This window comes from Nycticebus coucang, chromosome 8 (assembly GCF_027406575.1).
Source record: "Nycticebus coucang isolate mNycCou1 chromosome 8, mNycCou1.pri, whole genome shotgun sequence".
NCBI classification, from domain to species: Eukaryota; Metazoa; Chordata; class Mammalia; order Primates; family Lorisidae; genus Nycticebus; species Nycticebus coucang.
Window position 1 is genome coordinate 86,357,220 of NC_069787.1, and position 19,554 is coordinate 86,376,773.

Genomic DNA, 19,554 nt, shown 5'->3' on the forward strand with positions numbered 1-19,554 from the left:
CATCTTATTTTGAATGTAAATCAAAAATATGCGCTTAAATCAGTGTGTATTTTTAAACTCTGTATATGACAATTAAAATTGTGAATTGGCACCTGAAAATGCCATTTACACTTGTCAGTTTGGATTAGAAACAGTGCTTTGATGAAATATCTTTTTCTGTTTAATCCATTTGAATTATGATCAGCTGAAGTTAACTACAACCAACAGCTACATTTAATTCTACAGAATTACTAAGAAAGATACAAATGAGCAAGTCATTCTAAGAAAATAGATCTTACTTCATACCTTCTTAATGTGTGGACTTTTTTTCCATTGCAGTGGCCCACATGTGCTATGGTGATACACAGCAGTTGACATTACCACTGTATATAGTAAAATATCTTTAAGACAGAAAAATAAAAATTATTTAAATATGTTGGCCTGAAAAAGTTATGTCTATAACTACATATCCTACTGAGTGAATTAATAAGTAGGCTTCCTGCTTGTACCTATGTCTGAAGACCTATTGTTTGGATGCATTAATTATAGTCCTGTGATAAAAGCACTGAGATAACTTTCATTGTTGTTTTCTGTACCCCATTGTTTTGGAGGAAAAAATAAGCATAAAACAATAGACTAGAGAAAGTGAATTGATCACAATTGTGCCAGTTTTGACAAATGCCAATCTTGCCGTATCTCAAAAGAAACATTTCCAAGGGAAATGAAGACCCCCCAACCTATTGATACGAATAAGAAAATGTTTTTGAAGAATAGAACATCAGTTTAAAAAACGAAAGGCTGCCTAATCAATAATTCTATTAACACACTTGAATTTTTTAAATTAGTACCACCATAGAAATGCAGTTTCTCCAAAGAAAAAATCCCCACAAATAAATCTATTGATACCTATTGACAAGTGTAACCAGATAAAAATAGAATCTATAAGAACATCTTACAAGGGTACACGTGAAACTTAGTAAATATAGAATATAATTGTCTTAACACAGTAGCTAAGAAAATGCCAGGAAGGCTATGTTAACCATTGTGATGAAAATGTGTCAAACTGTTTATAAAACCAGTGTATGGTGCCCCATGATCGCGTTAATGTACACAGCTATGATTAATATTAATAAAAAAAAGAATTAACCTAATTGACAATGCTCTAGCGCTAATCCACTTCCATTAGTTACTTGTTCACAGTAGATACTCATAAGGACTTGTTGAATTGCGGGCTAGGAGCCCATTCTACCAAGAGTTCACACAGCCCTCGGGATGGGGGATGGAAAACGGCTCGGCCTGGTTGTTCAAGACCGAATACAGGTTGAGCAGCCAACCGGGAGGTGGGATCCTCCAAGCCGGACAGTGGGGGACTTTGGAGGTGCTGTGAAACTGGGATGCGAACCAGATCCAGTAAAGAGTATGAGGCACAGACCGCAACCCGCGCCCCGCCGGTAGTCCGCAGACCGACTGCGGCGCAGCGGCAGCTCTGGAGCTCCCCGAGCAGGACTGGCCCTGACCTTAGAGCCCCTACCGCCTCAACCCGGGTCCCAAACTTCCGCCTCCCAGGATCTGTTCCATCCGCCCGCGAATCCCTGAGGTCCAGGACCAAGGTGCCACCTTCCGCGGGTAGCAAGAATTGCGCAGCGAGCCCCGCGCCTGCTCTCAGGGTTTGGGGTACGCGCGAGGCGGGGGCGTCGGGTTTGGGACAGAAGAGGATCCCGGGGCTGCCCTCCGCCCACCCCGGCCAGCGAGGGCCTGACTTCCCCGCTGCACACCGCGGCGCCCTCACAGGCTGCCCACCAGTTCCGTGCGGCCCGCAGCCGCTAGCCTCCACCTTGGGAGCGTCCAAGGGGTGTGCGGATACCCCACCCCGACTCGAGGCGGTCAGACGGTGGCGGACGGCCGAGCGGCACGCGGACTACTTTCCGCTGCCCGCCCGCGCCCCGCCCCTTGTCCTCGCGCGGCGGAACGCTCCGCGCTGTGCCGGCGGCGGCAGGATACAGCAGCTTCTGTGCGACTTATAAGAGCTCCTTGTGCGGCGCCATTTTAAGCCTCTCGGTCTGTGGCAGCCGCGTTAGCCCGGCACCGGGAGCAGAGAGCGAGGGGAGGCGGAGACGGAGCAAGGTCCGAGGAGTAGGTCCAGTCCCCGCCGAGCCGCCACTGCAGGCCGAGGACGTTGGGCCCCCGCAGCGGGAGGAGCCCGTTCCCCTGAGGTGCTTGAGCGTTCCTTTCCTTACCCTTCCGGGGTTGCTCCCGCTCCTACTCGGAGCCAAACTTCGTCGCTGGCGCGCAGTCCCGGAGGCGGGCGGGGAACCGGGCCCGGAGGCCTGGGGTGGGGAACTGGGGGCTCAGGAGAACGACTGGGGCGGGCCGCGCGGAGGGCGGCGGCCGGAGCCGGGTTCCGCTCTCACTGCCCCTCTGGGGGCCCCTAAGGGCGCCGCTGGCGGGGAGGGGGCGCCGCGGGGGCGCGTCCAGGAGCCCGGATGGTCGGCAGGGTGGGGGTGGGGGCTGTGGTTTCCGTCCCGGGCTTCTGTGGTGGCCGAGTTTGGGGGAGGGACCCTGGGCCTCGGGATGCGCTGGGGTGGGGGGCGGGGTGGGGACTGGGGGCTCCGCCTTCCTAGCCCCGGCGGCGAGTTGGGGTTCGCGCGCTGAGGCCGGGATGCCACCCTAGGTCCCATTTGCCTTGGGGATAGGGCCAGTGGACTTTATCTCCAGATTTCCTCTTTGCCTTCTTAAGGAGAATAAGAGAAGTGTTAGTGTGTGTGTTTTAAATCCTCTGTCTGTGTGAGTTTGAATCGAAGCAACTTTAAACCTTAGAGTAACAAAACTCTTAGTGCAGCAGGAGTGATGCGTCAGTAGGGTGTGCACATATAAAAATCCACGTCTTGCATCTTTATTTTCTCACACCGTGCAGGTTAGTGAAAGTAATGTGCAATGTACTCGGAGTCTGCAGGGTTTATGGCGGTGAGTATGAGACCCTCGTGAATTTAGGGAGAGGCGAGGGTGACTTGCTTACCGCTTATCTAGTGAACCACGGGATTCAGCCTCTCTTAACTGCTTCAGTAATAATGGTAGTAGAAATTATTTATTCAAATAGTTGGTGGCATCTAAACCTGATTTTTGGAGCACGTTTTCCCTTCAGCCGAGAGGCCTCGCTACAAAATCGGCCGAATGAAATTCTGGTGTTGCAACTTCTCAGTGTTTTGTCTGCGGAGAGGACTTTGAACTGACACTGTGGAAGTTCTTTCCACAGCCCGCCTCTGAACCTGGCGGCTTTGGCACTTGGTTGTAGTTGTTGTTTCCTTCATTTTCAGTTCCCCTTTGGTGGGAGCTTTGTCTGATACTTTGTATCTTCCAGACATCTGTGGTCTACCCCCCTCTCCCGTCCCCAGTTTGTGAGTGGTGAATGAAGAGCGACTGGGCTGCTGGTATGCAGAGGTCGGCAAAAGGAAATCAAGGAGTGGTTTTAGTGAAGTAAGAGCTTTGTATCGTGAATAATGGTGGCTTAGACTAGACATCAACTTGAAGAGATGACAGCATTTCCTTTGATAAAGTCTAGGCTAATGATTTTCAGATCTCTAAGTTGTAAAGTATTTTGTCTGGAATTTAAAAAGCCATTTCATTATTTACTTGTCACTTGGTGAATGTTCAATACCTTCATATGTCTTCGTGCTATGCTTGTTTTCATCCTGAGAAATGAATTTCTCCTTTGATGGTTTTTTGATTGAACTAAGACTGCTGCTGTATGTATTTTACTCTTAACATTTAAATCCTGAAAATCTTAATTAAATTTAAAAACTACCTATAAGGCAGACTTATTGGAGACTGTTCGTTCACACTAGAAAAAGTTTTGATTAATTTGCACCCAGTATTCATTACTTTGACCTAATCTTTGTTCTGAAGGCCATGTGCAAGGACAAGGCCCTGAAATGATTGCAACAGTAACTTGAAAAACTTGCAAAAGTCTATTCTATAGGATTAAAGGAATGCGGAGACTATTCAAGTTTGAAGTCCTTGGGGCGTTGGGGGAGGGACTGGGCTACTAGCTTAGTATATAACACGGTAACTTAGAGTCCTACACTTAATAGGCTCCCAGAAATCAGAACTACCATTTAAAACAGTTTTCCAGAAATACCCACTTTTTAGAAATAAGGTGGCTGGGAAAAAAAATGAAGACTTTTAAGGGTGTTTAGGTATAAAGAAATACTGAAGAGGTTTTTGTTTTTTAACTGTCATCTGATTACTTTCTTAACCAAGATTACTATGTAGAAAAACATATATTCCAGCATTAAAGTTTATCAAAGTGAACTGAGCTTCCTGCTGTTTTTATTGATGACTGGAATGAAAATTATCATAAATGGAGGTCTATATGCTTATTTTCATAACGCCATCACCACCACCAAGATAAGATGGAAAACAAGGTGGCAAGTTTCTTCTCTCAGGGTATTTCTCATTTGAAATACAGTGCTTAGAAAAACTGCTTGCATTTATCCTTTTTTAGGGTGCAGTGGGTAGAGTCTCGTGTTAAGTATTGTTGAAACTAGGGCATAGAGAATTCAGAAGTTTGAATATCATTCCTTTATAGTTGTAAAAGTAGCAGTGAAATTAGAACTCCTGAAATGTACTATGTAAGTAGATTGAGCCAAATGAAACTTTAATGTTAATGAAATTAAATAATACATCTGTCCATTTATAAATAAGATTTTTTTCTTTTTTTTTGTGGTCTGCTAGCTACTGATAATAATTGTAGTTGAGTAGGTGGGTAAATTTTAAGTTTATACTTTGAGCTTGATGGGAAGTATGCTTGATTGCTAACCCAGGGCACAAAGGATGAATTCTTTCAGAATTGGACAAATTTCCAATAGAAAGTATTTGCAACTCTTTCATAGTGTTACATGTTGATTTGTGTCATTGTTTTTGAAAACATTACTTTTGTTAACATAGTTGTTTTCTTAATAGACCTCTTTTTATTGGACCTATGGTTTCTTTTGTAGAAATGGCTTGAATAAAAACATTTTTGAAGCATAAAAGTAAATAGTAAACATAGCCTAGGAGCTACTTTTGTTCAGTGTATGTAGCCCTTGCCTCTTCTATTTTCATTGAGAGGGTACTGATTTGCTTGATCAGTTCTCCTTCTTTAAGAATGTTGTTTACCTACTATTGTTGCAATTGTGGGTTTGATAGATAACTGGACTAATAGGTTAAAATAACACAGGTTTCACAAAAAGAACATACATGATTTGTGTTAATTGAAATGAATGGGAATTAACTCCTATAGTTTTTCATCACTTAAATTTAGGAGAAAGTTCTTTATTTCCTCTGTTTACTTAAGAAAGCTTTTGTGTTTCTTGCAAGACTGAGCTTGACTCAATCTGAAACTTAGATTCATCTGTTGAGGTCTGAACCCTGCTGTCTTTGAAGTATGCGTATAACCTGCTCTCTCCCTAAGGAAAAAGCAGCTCATAAAAGAGAAAGTCACACTAGAAACCCATTTTTAGGGTTTAGTCATTAATTTTGATCAAGTTTATTATGGGCATATTTTCTGTTAAGATACACTGCCCCCTCTTTTTAATCCCTCAACCTGAAGCAACAGAGTGAGTAGTGGTTGGACATGTTTTCATTGCATGCTTTGGTCATGTTGAGTGCCCTCCAGTGGATATACTATAGTGCTTGTGATTTTTTTTTTTTTAATTCCAGTGAATTTGGGTGAATATTTTTATGAAGAGTCTCATGCTAGAGAATCAATTAAGAAACCTTTGAATTCTGGAATAATTTATTCATAGCAGTACTGCTGATTAAAAGGCTAGCTTGAGAAAATGTTATCCTATTATTTTCAGAGAAAAGTTAAATTGGGGGGATTTATTTTCCTTTAGGTCACTTTAAATACTTTGTTCTACTTAAACATATCATAGCAATGCATCAGAAAATATAGCACTTTAGGAGGTAAAAGGTCATAATGTTTAGCTGTGTTGATGAATTACAGAAACTGAAATTCTCAGAAATTACTGAAGATGTTAATTGCCAAATTGTCTAGTATCAGTTTCACAGTAAAACAGTATTCAACTAGTTATATTAGGAGCTAGATAGAAACAGAGTGTTAAGTCAGTGTATATGAACTAAAATGTATCTAGTGAGTGTAGGCCCTCATTTGTACAGAGGTGGTGGCTGTGATCCATAGTAGTATCTTGCCCTTTAAATTTTTCTATAAGAACTTTTTCTAGGCTCCTATGTTAAAGTTCATGTATTTCTGTATGTTTCATGTATTATTGTTAGTAACGTTACTGTCTGAAAATACTTATTTCCAATCAGCCTAATTAGTCACAGGAATGAAGCTTTTTCTTAACTTTTAGAAGTCAAATGGTCAGTTTATAGGAAATTGTCAGGGTTTAGATTTTTAAAAAGTTATATTCCAAGGTATGTTGTTAAAATGAAACTGAATGTTAACAATGTATGGGAAGTGAATGACCCTATCATTGATAGCTCTACTTTGCCTGTGGAATTCATTGTAACTTGGTGGAAACATTGATAGGATTTTTTGACTGTTTAAGAAAGTACTATTGTTATACCTAGTTAATTTTTAAAAAAAAAATTGCAAGAGTGCCTCCAGTGCTTTGTGTGAATGATTATTTCAAGATGGATTAAGTATTCCTCCATCAGGGATCATACTTGTAATTAGTGATGTCCAAATTGGTGCTTAGTATATGCAACATTTATCCTCTTTAAGCTTTTTGTCCAGCTTTTTAAGATTTGAGAAGTGAGAGGTACGAAAGTTGTTTTTAAAATTATGTACATACAACTCACTGAAAAAAAATTTGCTGTTGGCGAGTTGATTTGTCTCTTGAAATTGGCTATTTGCCTTCATAATGTAGCATACTGCGATTTGGCGTTTAAGACATATCTAAATAAGCTTGTTCTCACAAGCCGTATAGGATTGGTTTTATTACAGTGGGAATGGCTACTCAGATGTCTCTGGGGCCAGATAAGTATGGAGTAACTGGGACAAATTGGAGCATCTAAGCAGCCACTGTGTGGGAAAACAGTTTCCATTCCCAGTTCATCTCTGAATTTTTTCTCCATAGGAGAAGCAGGAAGTTAGATGAATGTGCATCTCTCAAATTTGTAAATGTTGGTGAATAAAATTCATATTTTAAGATGCTGTTCAGCACAAATTAAATCTATTGGCAGAATACCTCCTATATGTTACCTAGTCCTGTTTGGAATAAAGTTTATTTTTTTTTTCTTTTTAATGATTCTGTGAAATGCCTCTTTCTGCGAATTTACATAATTTAGCAAATAACATTGTTAAAACTATTAGGTTTGTATTTAGGCACTTGGAAACTGCTTGTATCAGCTGATTATAGATTAGGTTCTTAACCTGTGATTGCAGTTAACATGCTGGACAAGTTCTGTGTGTACACAATTCATGTCAGCCTCAAATTTTACTGAAGTTCCTAATTTTCAGCAGAGGTCTGCATTTTTAAGGTGAACTGTTTTTATTAGATTAAACTCATAACTTTAAAATAGTTTAAATAATTAAAAATTAATTGAATGTTTTACTTAAATGAATGGCAGATTGCTTTATGGTCAGTATAAATTTATGTAGATGATTAGATAGATTTTGGTTAAATCTTTTGCTGCTAACAAAGTTTTTCGTTTCCAGAGTTTGAAAGAGGGTGCTTAGTTTTCAAACTCCCATGTTTAAATGACAGACAGTGCCTGGACTGAAAATGCAAACCATAGGCTAACATTGGGTTTTAAAAGCATTGTTTGAAAACAGTGCTGTACTGTATAGTTATTTTTATTGGAATATAGTATAAAATGCAAGCACATCAGTAAACCTTCCTTGAAACAATTTCAGAGGTGTCTCACACTGTCCCCCCACTCCCACCCCACTTATCCCCAGATCCCCATATGACTCTTGATGGAGTCACTTGTAAAGTTTCTTTTGTAATTTTCCAGAAATTTCCTATCTCTGATTTTCTTTTTTTTTTTTTTTGAACTTGTTGGAAAGGCTTTTTTTTTCTCCCCTGCCCCCCTTGTGACAGTTTGAAAAATGTGAACAGCTGAATGATGCTAGACAAAACTGCTTCATAGCTCTTCCCATTTTCTTCCTTATTTCTATCTTTTAATTATTTTTCACTAATTCTCTCATGGTTTTACTTGTAATTTAATAACACACATGTCACTGGACAGATACTTTGTTTTTAGGTGATTTGTAACAGATATGTTGAACAATTAGTTTTAAAATTGGGAAGGCATTTTTCACTTTTAAGTTCTTTCAAGTTAATGTTCAGGGCATCCATCTTATCTGTAATTGATCTTAAATGCTGGTAGTTGATCTGAGTTGGAAGTAAAAGTTATGTAAAATGAAGGGTTAGGCTTAGTTTGATAAGCTTTTATTAACAGGATTTTATGATAGCTGATGTAATGGTGATACATAAATACATGTAGGTAAAACATACTTTATTGGACATTATTCATATAAAAATGTGAGGAGTTAAATTTACCTCAATTTCTTAGGAGTGCAATTTAACGATTTAACGATAACCTTAAATGGTTATTGTAATTTGCTGCACTGAAGGATGTTTGTTGCAAACTGCTCCCAATTTACCTTTAATATGAAGTAAACTGGCTTTAATAGGCTTTAAGCGCTGTACTTTTTTTTTTTTTTTTTTTTTTTTAGTATAATTAAGTGGTTTGGGGGTAAGGGTGTAGGGAGTGAGTCTATCTTTGAAGTTTTGCATATGCTAGATGAATGCCACATGTATAAGGGAGGAATAAGAGAATCTTGGAAATATTTTTTTATTCAACAATGCAGGCTTCCAAGTAGAGTTCCATTTCCCTGTGTAGGAGAGTGCTGAGTTAGATGTTTAAATTCCTTTTTCAGCTGCTAAAAGCTCATTAACAGTGTCTACTTATAACAAAAGTAGAAATTAAATGTTACTTAGGAAACATAGCAAATCTTTTTAAGTGGATTTATAAATTTGGTGTATCAGTTTTCTGGCATTTTGCTTAATTTTAATGTTGAGTTAGTTTTTAAGCCTGTTTTTTGTCTTACAGTTGTCTTTTGTAGATCATTATTTCTTGCTTTAATTCTGCGGTCAGTTTTTCTAAGGCCCGAATCAGAGTGCCAGCGATTCTAGTCCACGTAGAATTAGAAATAGATGCTAGCCAGTTCAGAGATGACATATTTAGGAATGCCAGAAGATCAAGAGTCACTTTTGAGGCAGAATAATGATAGTTAAAATGATCTTGTTGATAAGTGGAAGCTGGGAAATAGTAGAATGGGATTTTTTTTTTTTTATAGAATACTTACTAGTTTTGCTTGAAGAATGCCCTCACTATATGCCAAAGGGTCTTTGGTTTTTCCTTATTGCCATACCCAGATGCTATACATTTCTCCAGAACAGTCTAAGACAGAAGGACTATTTAGTACCTTCTCTTTTCTCCTTCAACTCCCTCTTCCCCCATCAGAAACTAAGCAGAAGCCTCTTCACCTTGTAGTCAGTCTACATCAAGGGGCCATCTTTGCTTATAGTGAAGGAATTATTGCATTTGGTCAGAGGCTAATCCTGAGGCTTGTCTTTTCAAGGACTTTGTCACTTTAATTATACCTCATTCTTGCATTTCGCTTATCCTCTAAACCAGCGTTCTCAGCCTGTGGGTTGCGACCCGTTTGTAACAATGAAAATACATCCTGCATATCAGATATTTATATTACAATTCATAAGAGGAGCAAAATTACAGTTATGAAGTAGCAGTGAAAATAATTTTATGGCTGGCGGTTACCCCAACATGAGGAACTATATTAAAGGGTTGCCGCAGTAGGAGGCAGGCAGTAGGCAGGTTGAGAACCATTGCTCTAGACTTTTAATCCTACTGCTTTTTTGGGTCCCCATCTCCCACCTTTCATCATGCCCTGAAATGCATTCATTATAACTTTCTGAAACTCATACTTATTAGCAAGTTCCTTTTATGCTTAATCTGTTGTGGGAATGCACAGTTCTCTTTCTTATTCCAACTGTAACCTAGCCTTTCCCTGATAATGCTGCTGCTTCTTCCCATGCAGCTTTCTCAAGTGGTATATTTTTTCTTCTTTGCATACTTAACAGCACTGAACTGAGAGTATATAGTCTTCTTTGTCCCTCATTGTCACTTCTTGATCATTCTTTTTCAAAACTTCAAGCTTGGATTTTCATGTAATGAAATCATACTACTCACTACCTGTCTTTATTATAGGTATCTACCAACCTGCCTGGGTGATTCCCCTTTTTCTTGAACACTGTCATTAGCTCCTGGCTCATTTTCACTATCTCCTTTATATCTTTCATAATTCTTGGTGATACAACTATCCATTTAGAGTAGTGCTACTCAAAATGTGGTCTAGTCTGTGTGAACTCTTTGTTACCAGTATGAACTACAATAAGGAGTTTCTGCTAGAAGGTAAGTTACCTGTCATTAAGTTCACTATTTAATTCAGCTTCCTTTTTTGTAGCAAGGTTTTTTGGTGAAGCTTCAAAGCAGTATGTTGATTTAAATCTTCTACAAGCTCCTTATGATGTCGTGGTGTGACACTTTGAGTAACATTGATATAGAATGTCCTAGCTTGTTAGTGCCTTGATTTACTCTCTCCATGGTCTTATCCTTGACTTACCAGTAACTGTCCTCTTCCCTCAATCTCACTCCGCATCCCACTCTCTCATTCCTCTAGTAAATACTTCAATTTGAAGAGCCCCTCAGTCCCACTGGGGGCTACAATCTATCTATCCAAGCTTTTCCCCTTTTCTCACCCTTGTTTCTACATAGCTGAAATTTTATATTAAATCAATGTTTCTCTCCATTTACTCAACCACTTTGTCCCTCCCTGGCTTCATGCCCAGTGATCCCTAGTGTCTATAGCTGTGCCCTTTACTTTCTCTTTTGTCACTAGGAATGGACTGTAGTGTTCTGAGATGAGGCCACTTAGTTCTTTTGTACACTAGATCCTGTCCCCTCTAGCTCACAAGCGTATTATTCTGGCATTCTCCCTTCTCGTGTGTATTATTGTTTTTTTTCTCTTCTACTGATTCTTCTCATAAGCATACAGACATTTCATTATCTCTTCAAACCTCCGTCTTCGAATGGCTAAAAGTTTAGTCTTTAAGGCTCTTCTTTTTTTTTATGTCCTTATTTACTCTAGTCTCAAAGCTTTAAACAGATGGTACTTAAATCTGTTTGCTGATGATTTCCAAATGTATACTCCTAACCTGGGTTTCTCTCCTGAACTCTATAGATTCTCATATGTAGCTATTTTCAACATTTTAGATGTCTGAAGCATCTCAAACTTAATGTATCTGAAACTGACTTCCCAATTTCCCTCAAAGCTGCTTCTAGTCTTTCTCAAATGTAAATCTGTCTTTCTAATTACTTAAGCTTAAAACCTTGTGATTCTGGACTTTTTCCTTTCACACCCCATTGCTTTCCCTTCAAAAGGCAGTCACGTGTCACTTAACAATAGGGATGTGTTCTGAGAAGTGTATCAGTAGGCCATACCATGGTTGTGCAGATCTCACAGTGTATACTTAGTCAAACCTGGATGTACCCATATAGCCTACTACAGGTAGGCTACATGGTGTGGTCTGTTGTTCCTAGGCTACAAACCTGGACAGCATGTGACTGTATTGAAACAGAAAAGCAGCATAACACAAAGGTATCTAAATATATCTAAACATATGTGTATCTAAACATAGAAAAAGTATTGTACTTTGTGGAAGACCTAGGACATTATTGTGCAGGTAGACTGTATGCTTAGGCTATAGTAAATTTATGAAAAAGTTTTTATCTTCAATAATATATTAACCTTACCTTACTATAATGTTTTTACTTTATAAACTATATTTTTTAATGTTTTTTGCAGTTTTGTAAAAACAGTTGGCTTAAGATTTAAAATACAAACACATTGCACAGAGATAAAAAAAATTTCCTTATATTCTTCTGAAATCTTTTTTATATTTAAAAAAATGTTAGGCTTTTGTGTTAAAAACTAAGATACAAACACACATTAGTTTAGGCTTGTTATACTACTAAGGCTCAGGATCATTATCAATCACTTTCATTCTTGTCCCACTGGAAGGTCTTGGGGGGCATACATGAAGCCTTCATCTCCTATGATAAATAACAATGCCACCTTCTGGAATATCCCCTGAAGGACCTGCCTGAAGCTGTTTTACCGTTAACTTTTGTTACAGTAAGTAGGAGTACACTCTAAAATAATGATAATAGTATAGTAAATACATAAATCAGTAACATTTATTGTCAAGTATTATATACTGTACAAAATTGTCCTGTACTTTTAGGAGACAGCATAACATGTTTGTTCACACAAGCATCACAGCAAACACAAACCATTTTGTGCTACACTGTTACAATGGCTAGGTGATAGGAAATTTTCAGCCCCATTATAAAATCTTGTGGAACTACTTATATATACTATAAGAAGTCGATTGTCAACTGAAATGTTATGCAGTACATGTCTGGCATACCCCAAATCTTAACCATTTCTATCTATCCCTGCCATCTTAATCTTTTCCCTGTATTATTGCAAAGACCTTCTAACTGGTCTTCCTGCTTAAGTGCCTTCTCTACACAGTAGCTAGGGAAGTTCTTTTTAAAGCAATAGTTCGTTGAACTTTTCTGTTTAAAAACCTCCAGGGGCTTACCATCTTATTCAGTAAAAGCACAAGCTCCTATGTGATTGGATCACGACCTTCATCACCTGATGCTTTTCTCCTTCTACTTCTCTTCAACCTTTTTTTCTTGCCTTGAACTGATTAAGAGTTTATGGCTGATGTCAGATGTCACTTCCACATTGAAGTGTTTCCTGTTAAGTCAGTTTCACTTTGTCATAGTATCTTCATTTATTTAGTTAGTGGTACTTAATCATATTCTGAAGTAACATTTGTTTACTTTGTGTTTTTTTTTCCCCTACCTGATTTTGTATGCCTGGTACCCAGAATAGTATCTGGAACTTAAAGAGTTCACTAATGGTTTGTTGAATTAATTACTCTACAGTCAAATTGCTTAACCTTTATTTCACTCCACCTGACATTTCATTTATTTTTCTGCGCTCTTTCACAGCCTAAAAGAGATATCCTATGTACATGGTCTCCATTTTTCACTCCCAATCCAGTTTGTGTGCTACCTACGTTATTCTAGCGAATATGTTGTAGCTGAGTTCATTGCTGATGTTGACCAATTAAATGGATTTTTTTTTTTTTTTGCTTTAGTCTTGCTGGACCACTTCACGTTTGGCATGTTTCTTAGATCCTTCTAGAATAGCACTGTCCAGTAGTCCACACTTTCTGTGATGGTAGAAATATTCCCTATCAGTGTTGTCCAATGCAGTAGCTATATGTGGCTATTGGACACTTGAAATGTGGCTATGAGTGAATGACTAAATTGTTAATGCTAAATTAAACTTAAATATAAATAGCCACATGTGGCCAGTGGGTATTGTTTTGGACAGTGAAATTTTAGCAACACATTTCTCCTTTATATGGCACTAGATTTAGTATCGCAACCTAATTGATCAAGCCAGATACCTAGGACACAACTTTAATTCCTCTCCTATACTTTTAAGTTCTCTCATCTACTCTGTCTAGTTTATCAACAGACCCTTTTTCTACCTCCAGAGTATTTCTCTGATCTAGCTGCTGCTTCTCGCTACTGGTATTATGGTAGTGAAAGCCACTGTATCACCTGAACTAATGTTATACCTGCTTTACTGGTTTCCCTTTTCTCTCTTGTTCCCTTTCAGTTTTTTAAATTAACGCCAGCACCAGCATTAAAAAATTCAAATGGGATCCTGTTATTTGCCTGCTTACAACCTTTTGTGACTTTCAGTGGCACTGAGAACTTACATGATGATGTCATTATACTCCTCTATAATCAAACTACTCTGATTTCAAGGTGTTTTTTTTTTTTAATGATAAGTTTTTTCATGACTTGGGGGTTTTGTGCATTTTCCCCCTATTTCTGGAATGTTGCTGTGCTCCTTGAATGCTGGCTGGCCCTTTTGCATACTTCTTCAAGTCTCAGCTTGAAGGTTAATGTCAAGAAACCTCTGGCCACTCTTAAGTGGGACCTTCCACTTGTGCTTGGGATTGTCATTCCACTCCCTTTCCACTGGTTGTTTAGTTGTATACTTATCACTCTTTGCCGTTGTTTATTCAGTGGTTGTCTTTCTCCCTCTCAAGAATGCTAGGACCATGACTGTTTTAAATTACTACCATATACCCTGAATCTGTTACAAATCCTGGCATGTAGCTGATGCATACATTTTTGCTGAATAAATGAGTGAAGGCTGTACATTATAGCCCGTTTCCCCGAAAATAAGACATGCCCTGAAAATAAGACCTATGTACAGGAAAGATAAGACGTCCCCTGAAAATAAGACCTAGCGCATCTTTGGGAGCACACCTTAAAATAAGACACTGTCTTATTTTCGGGGAAATGGGGTATTATTGATATTGCTGTATCCTGAAGCTACAGTGTAAATAAAGAAGTCACAAGAAAGTTTTTTTGTGGAACAAGAATCATCACAATATGCTGGATTGAGGAGAAACAACCAATGGAGCATTCATGTATAGTTCCAGGTTATGACTCGACTCTTGTTGTATTTTTGGACTCTAGTAAAGATGAGAGACTATTGAAGTTTTTGTATTGAAATAATGAAAAGCAGTCTCATTTTGAAAGTAAAAGTTTCCTAGCTCATTCTACTTTTTGTAACATTCTCTTCCTAAATATGAAAGCCTCATAATTATGAGTCCTAATACTAGGGTAAGACTAATACTAGGGTAGTAAAGTGCCTTTCTATTTGGGGAAATAACATAAATTTGACATGTGTGGTAGGGGATAGAAGGTTGCTAAGGATTAGGAATCTGTTTTAATGAGTGCTTCTCAAGGAGGGGATGTTAGGCTTACTCTATTGAGTCAGTTTTGTTTTGTTTTGTTTTTTAACTTGGGTTACTTCTTAATATATTACACATAGAGGATTGGATCATATGGTTTGCTTACAGCTATACCCTTTGGCTGTGGGTGGCAGCGTCAGCAAACCTATCACACTTAAATGAAAAGCACAATGCCAGGGTCCAAACCCAACCACTCTATTAGAGACCTGCCTAGTCGTCTGTATCTTAGATGTTGAAGGTTAGTTTAACACCTTTGGTTAAAAACCATTGGAAGGATCTGGTTTCCAGTTTAAAGGGGCCCCCTTTCAAGCAAATTTTAGGTCTTTGTACTAAAAGATTTTAGAAGTTCATATATATAGAGAGACAGAATTCTGGTTTAGCACATAATGGTTTTGTCTTAATGGCTTGAGGTGTTTTTCCCAAATTGTTTTGTGTGGCTCTCATTTGGTCTATTTTGTGTTTTTCACACAACCTATTTTTGAAGGTATTTATGGAAGAAAACTTTGTGATCTCTCTCTTTGTAACTTAATGACCCACTTAAAAAACCCTTTGTCTTATAGGTCTTCATGTTTAGGCTTAATGTGATTGATTAAAACACAAATTCACTTGCCTTTGTTTTTAGTGAAATTATATAATAAATGAGGTGCTGGCAAATTACTGCCAGTTACCTGTTTTTGTATGGCCTGTGAACTAAAAATGATTTTTGCATTTTTGAAATGGCAAAAAGGAGAAGAGCAAAGGAGGATAATATTTTGTTGACACTTGAAAATTATATGAATTTCAAATTTCAGAATTTCTGTGAATAAAGTTTTGTTGGGGCGTAGCCATACTCATTATCATGCATGTTATCTATGGCTGTTTTTACACTGCAATAGCTCATGACCCCAAAATCCTAAAATGTTTACTTTCTGCCACTTTACAGAAAAAGTTTGCTGACCTCTGTTCTAGATGATACACATTCTGAATGCATTTAAGAAATCTCTTAAGTTATAAATAATTTACTGGCTATCTAAGCCTCCATGTTACATTTTGTGTATTCTCCTTTCTATTTTTTGAACATTTTATTTTTTTATATTAGCACATTCAATCCATCAAATATTTACGAGTTTAATATGTGCTGAGCACTTTGGAAACAAACTGAAGGTACAGTTTCAGCCCTCAGAGAGTTCATTCATTGAGCTTTTAAAATTTTCTTTTTTAAAAAGGTCAGTGGGCTGGTATAGTGGAGAAGGGAAACTTGTAAGTGGAGAAGGGAAACTTGTAAGTGGAGAAAAAGAGGAGGGGTGAGAAATATGATTAGATTGAAAGGACATGTTACTGAGCAAAAAAAGACCTGGATTTGAATTTTACCTGAACAATTTATTAGCTGTACTCTCGAATTAACTACTGCTAGTCAGTTTCTCATGATAATTTGGGAAATGATGTCTGTGAGGTTGCTAGGAAGATTCAGTGAAATAAGATTGGCTCAGAACTGAAGTTCTTTGGAATTTAATGCTACTTTGTTAAGTAAGTCCAAGGACAAAAGTAGGTGTGTAGCTAATAAATACGAGGCAGTATTTTGAAGTTTAGAAACCTGGCATTACTTTGCAATGCAGGTGATTCTTAAAATATTACCACTTTAATAGAATAAGAACTAGGAATGAATGAAATTATTAAATTACTAAAAATAGGAAATTTATTGATGTAAGTTAATGATATTTGCTTAGAAGTAAAAAAAAATGCAAGTTTTATTTCCTTGCCTTAGAATATATTGGCTATTTTTTCAAAGCATATATCACTTTTACTTTTATCAGTTTGTAACTTTAGGGAAAATGATTGGCTACATTTCTTTTGAACAAACTCCATTTTAAAGGTCGCTTAACTTTTTATGCTTGGGTAACCTGTATAGAGCTAAACAATATATGTATCTTTTTGGACAAATATGATTTATCATAATGTATTATTTCTGTACATTTGGTTCTGCAAAAGTATGCAAAGAAATGTGTACAAAGTTGTACAAATGATTTGCATACTTGATACCCGTTGAGCACTTCTTCATTCTTACTAAACACTACCTAGTAATCCACCACTCCTCCTGACCTGGATGTGTACAGAAACTTCCTAACTACCATCACTCTGCTTTGCTTTTGCCTTTTATAGCCTTTCCCCCTCCCATACCACTGCTAGAGTCAATTGTAAAATGCCTACATCACAGATTATATTGCTTAAGTGGCTTCTCAGAAACCATGGATTGTATTCTACATCCTTATTGATCACTACCTTTATCACATCAAGCTCATTCCTTCCTTTGCACTTGTGCTGGGCCTGGAGTGTTGTGTCCTATCTTTATCTGGCTAGCTCCTCTGTTCAAATGTCATTTCCTCAGTGAGGCCTTCTCTTTTCACCTTATTTTCTTCATAGCAGTTTTGACTAATTGTCTTGTTTGTATTGCTTAATTCCCTAATAGTCAAATATAAGCTTCTGTAGAAGTATGACCTTGACTCTTATTCATTGTGATTGTAATGACAGTAACATAAAAGTTGCTTAAAATTTGTTCACTGCTTTAGTATATATTACATTTTTTATTTGGTCTCTTGTTGATGGGCATTTGGGTAATTTTTAGCTTTTTCTCTATGAATGCTTCACTGTGGATATTTCTTGGCATGCTTCTATGAATATATCCTGCAGAATGCATTTCTGTTATAAAAAATGGAATGTTTACGCCAAAGGGGGTATTAACACTTAATATTCAGTGGATGGTGCTAGCTTGCCAGAAACTTTCTGCCGGCTTCTCTCCTTAACAGCAGCAGTAGGTGTTGTCAGTCTTTTCAGTCTTAGCCAATCTGATAAGCAAAACCTAAATGGGTTTTAAACATCTTTTGTATGTATGTATTGCTTACTTTAAATTTTTCCTTTGAAATACAAGTTCCTGTCCTTTCCCTTCAGTATATTTTTCTTACTAATTTGTGTCCAGTTTTTTGTGTACTAGGGATTTTAGCTTTTAGTCATATTTCACATGTTTCAGTATAATTTTTTTAAATTACTTCCTTTGTGGTGGTTTTGCCCAGATTTTAAAAATTATACACACATACACATTATTGTGTATTTTTCTCTTGTTTCAGAATTTCAATTTATGCTTACATTGATTGGGTATGTTTATCTTTATATATACTCATATTTTATCTTTTACATATAAAATTTGGTGATTGTAGATTTAATTTTAATGTAGTAAAGCAAGGATTAAAAAAAAACGCCTTGTAGGCTGGATGTGGCAGCTCACATCTATAATTTTAGTACTTAGAAGGCTGAGACCAGAGTATTACTTGAACCCAAGAGTTAGAGGTTGTAGTAAACTATGGAGATGTCACTACACTCTAGTAGGTAGGACAGGGAGAGAATATGTTTTCAAAAAAAAAAAAAAGGCCTTTTAAAATGACAAGCTCATTTTTCCTAATGCTATTAATCAAGTTACCCACTTTCTTCTGCTGATTTAAATAATACTTTGATTTATGAAATTGCCACAATATACTATCTGGGTATTTTTCTGGTTACTGTCATCTCTTATCTGTTCATTTCCTAATAATACAATACTTTAATTGCTGTGCTGTTGGTTTCTAATGTTATCTTGGTATATGACAGAACTGGTCCCTTCTCATAGTTATTTCACAGTTTTTATTACCCTTACACTTCAGTTCCAAATGAACTTGAGAATAATTTTTCAGTCTTAAGGAAGTCAACTAAAATTTTATTGGAGGTGCATTGAATTTTTGGAAATACCTTTATACAATACAATTTTTTTTTAGTCAAAAACAAGATGTCTTTCCTATTTTTGTATATACCTTGTTTTTATTGTTATTAGGAATGAAATCTTTTTGTGATTATATTTTCTGTCTCATTTGTGTATGGGAAAGTGGTTTTTGTACATAATTAGTGACCAGTTTTATTAAAAATTTAGTTAAACTAAGAATTGTTTAATTTTCAGCCTTACCAGACCATAAAATGACAAGTATTTCAAGGATGTTATTGGTATCCTAAAGTTTAAAGATACTGTATTTAGGCAGTCAGTTTCTGAAGTTGAGAAAAGCAAGATTTTCAGTTCCAAGATGTAGTAGAACCAGATTCTCCCAGATAGCTATAATCCTTAGCGTTCCAAAATAAATTTGTAGCTTGTTTTTGTTTTAACTTTTGTTACTGCTACCTTTTCAAGGAAATGGAAATATTTTGAGACTTGAGTTAGTATGGTTTATCTGGTTTACCAGAAATATACGTAAATATTAATACTACTCAAAACTCCATTTTAAATTGCAAAGTCTTATTCTAAAAATTTATTTGGAAAAAAATAAATAAAAATGTATTTGGGCTTTATTTTATCTGAAATGCTAATATACTTGTATATCTGCTTTCTTTTATTCATTTATTTTTGCTATACAAATTATAGAGAATAATGTAACACTCAAGTACCCATCACCCAGATTAATTAGTTTTGCTGTATTTGTTTGACTTCAAAAAACAAAAACCTACCAAACATTGACGCCATCTTTAATAACCTTTCTCTTCCTATTCCCTCGCCCCCCCCACACACACACATCCCCTCTCTCTCATTATTAAGAAGCTGGTATGTGTTCTTTGTATACTTTTAGTATGTAAA

The 19,554-nt window shown here is 37.3% G+C and overlaps 1 protein-coding gene across 3 annotated transcripts in view; it reads left to right on the top strand.

Annotated features, from left to right (window-relative positions):
- Positions 1-1,951: 1,951 nt before the first annotated feature.
- CTNNB1 (catenin beta 1) overlaps positions 1,952-19,554 on the top strand; it is a 35,986-nt gene continuing 18,383 nt past the window's right edge. For all 3 annotated transcript variants that reach the window (XM_053600789.1, XM_053600790.1, XM_053600791.1), the window contains exon 1: positions 1,952-2,192. The gene's annotated coding sequence lies outside the window, so the exon portion shown is untranslated. The remainder of the gene's footprint in view (positions 2,193-19,554) is intronic.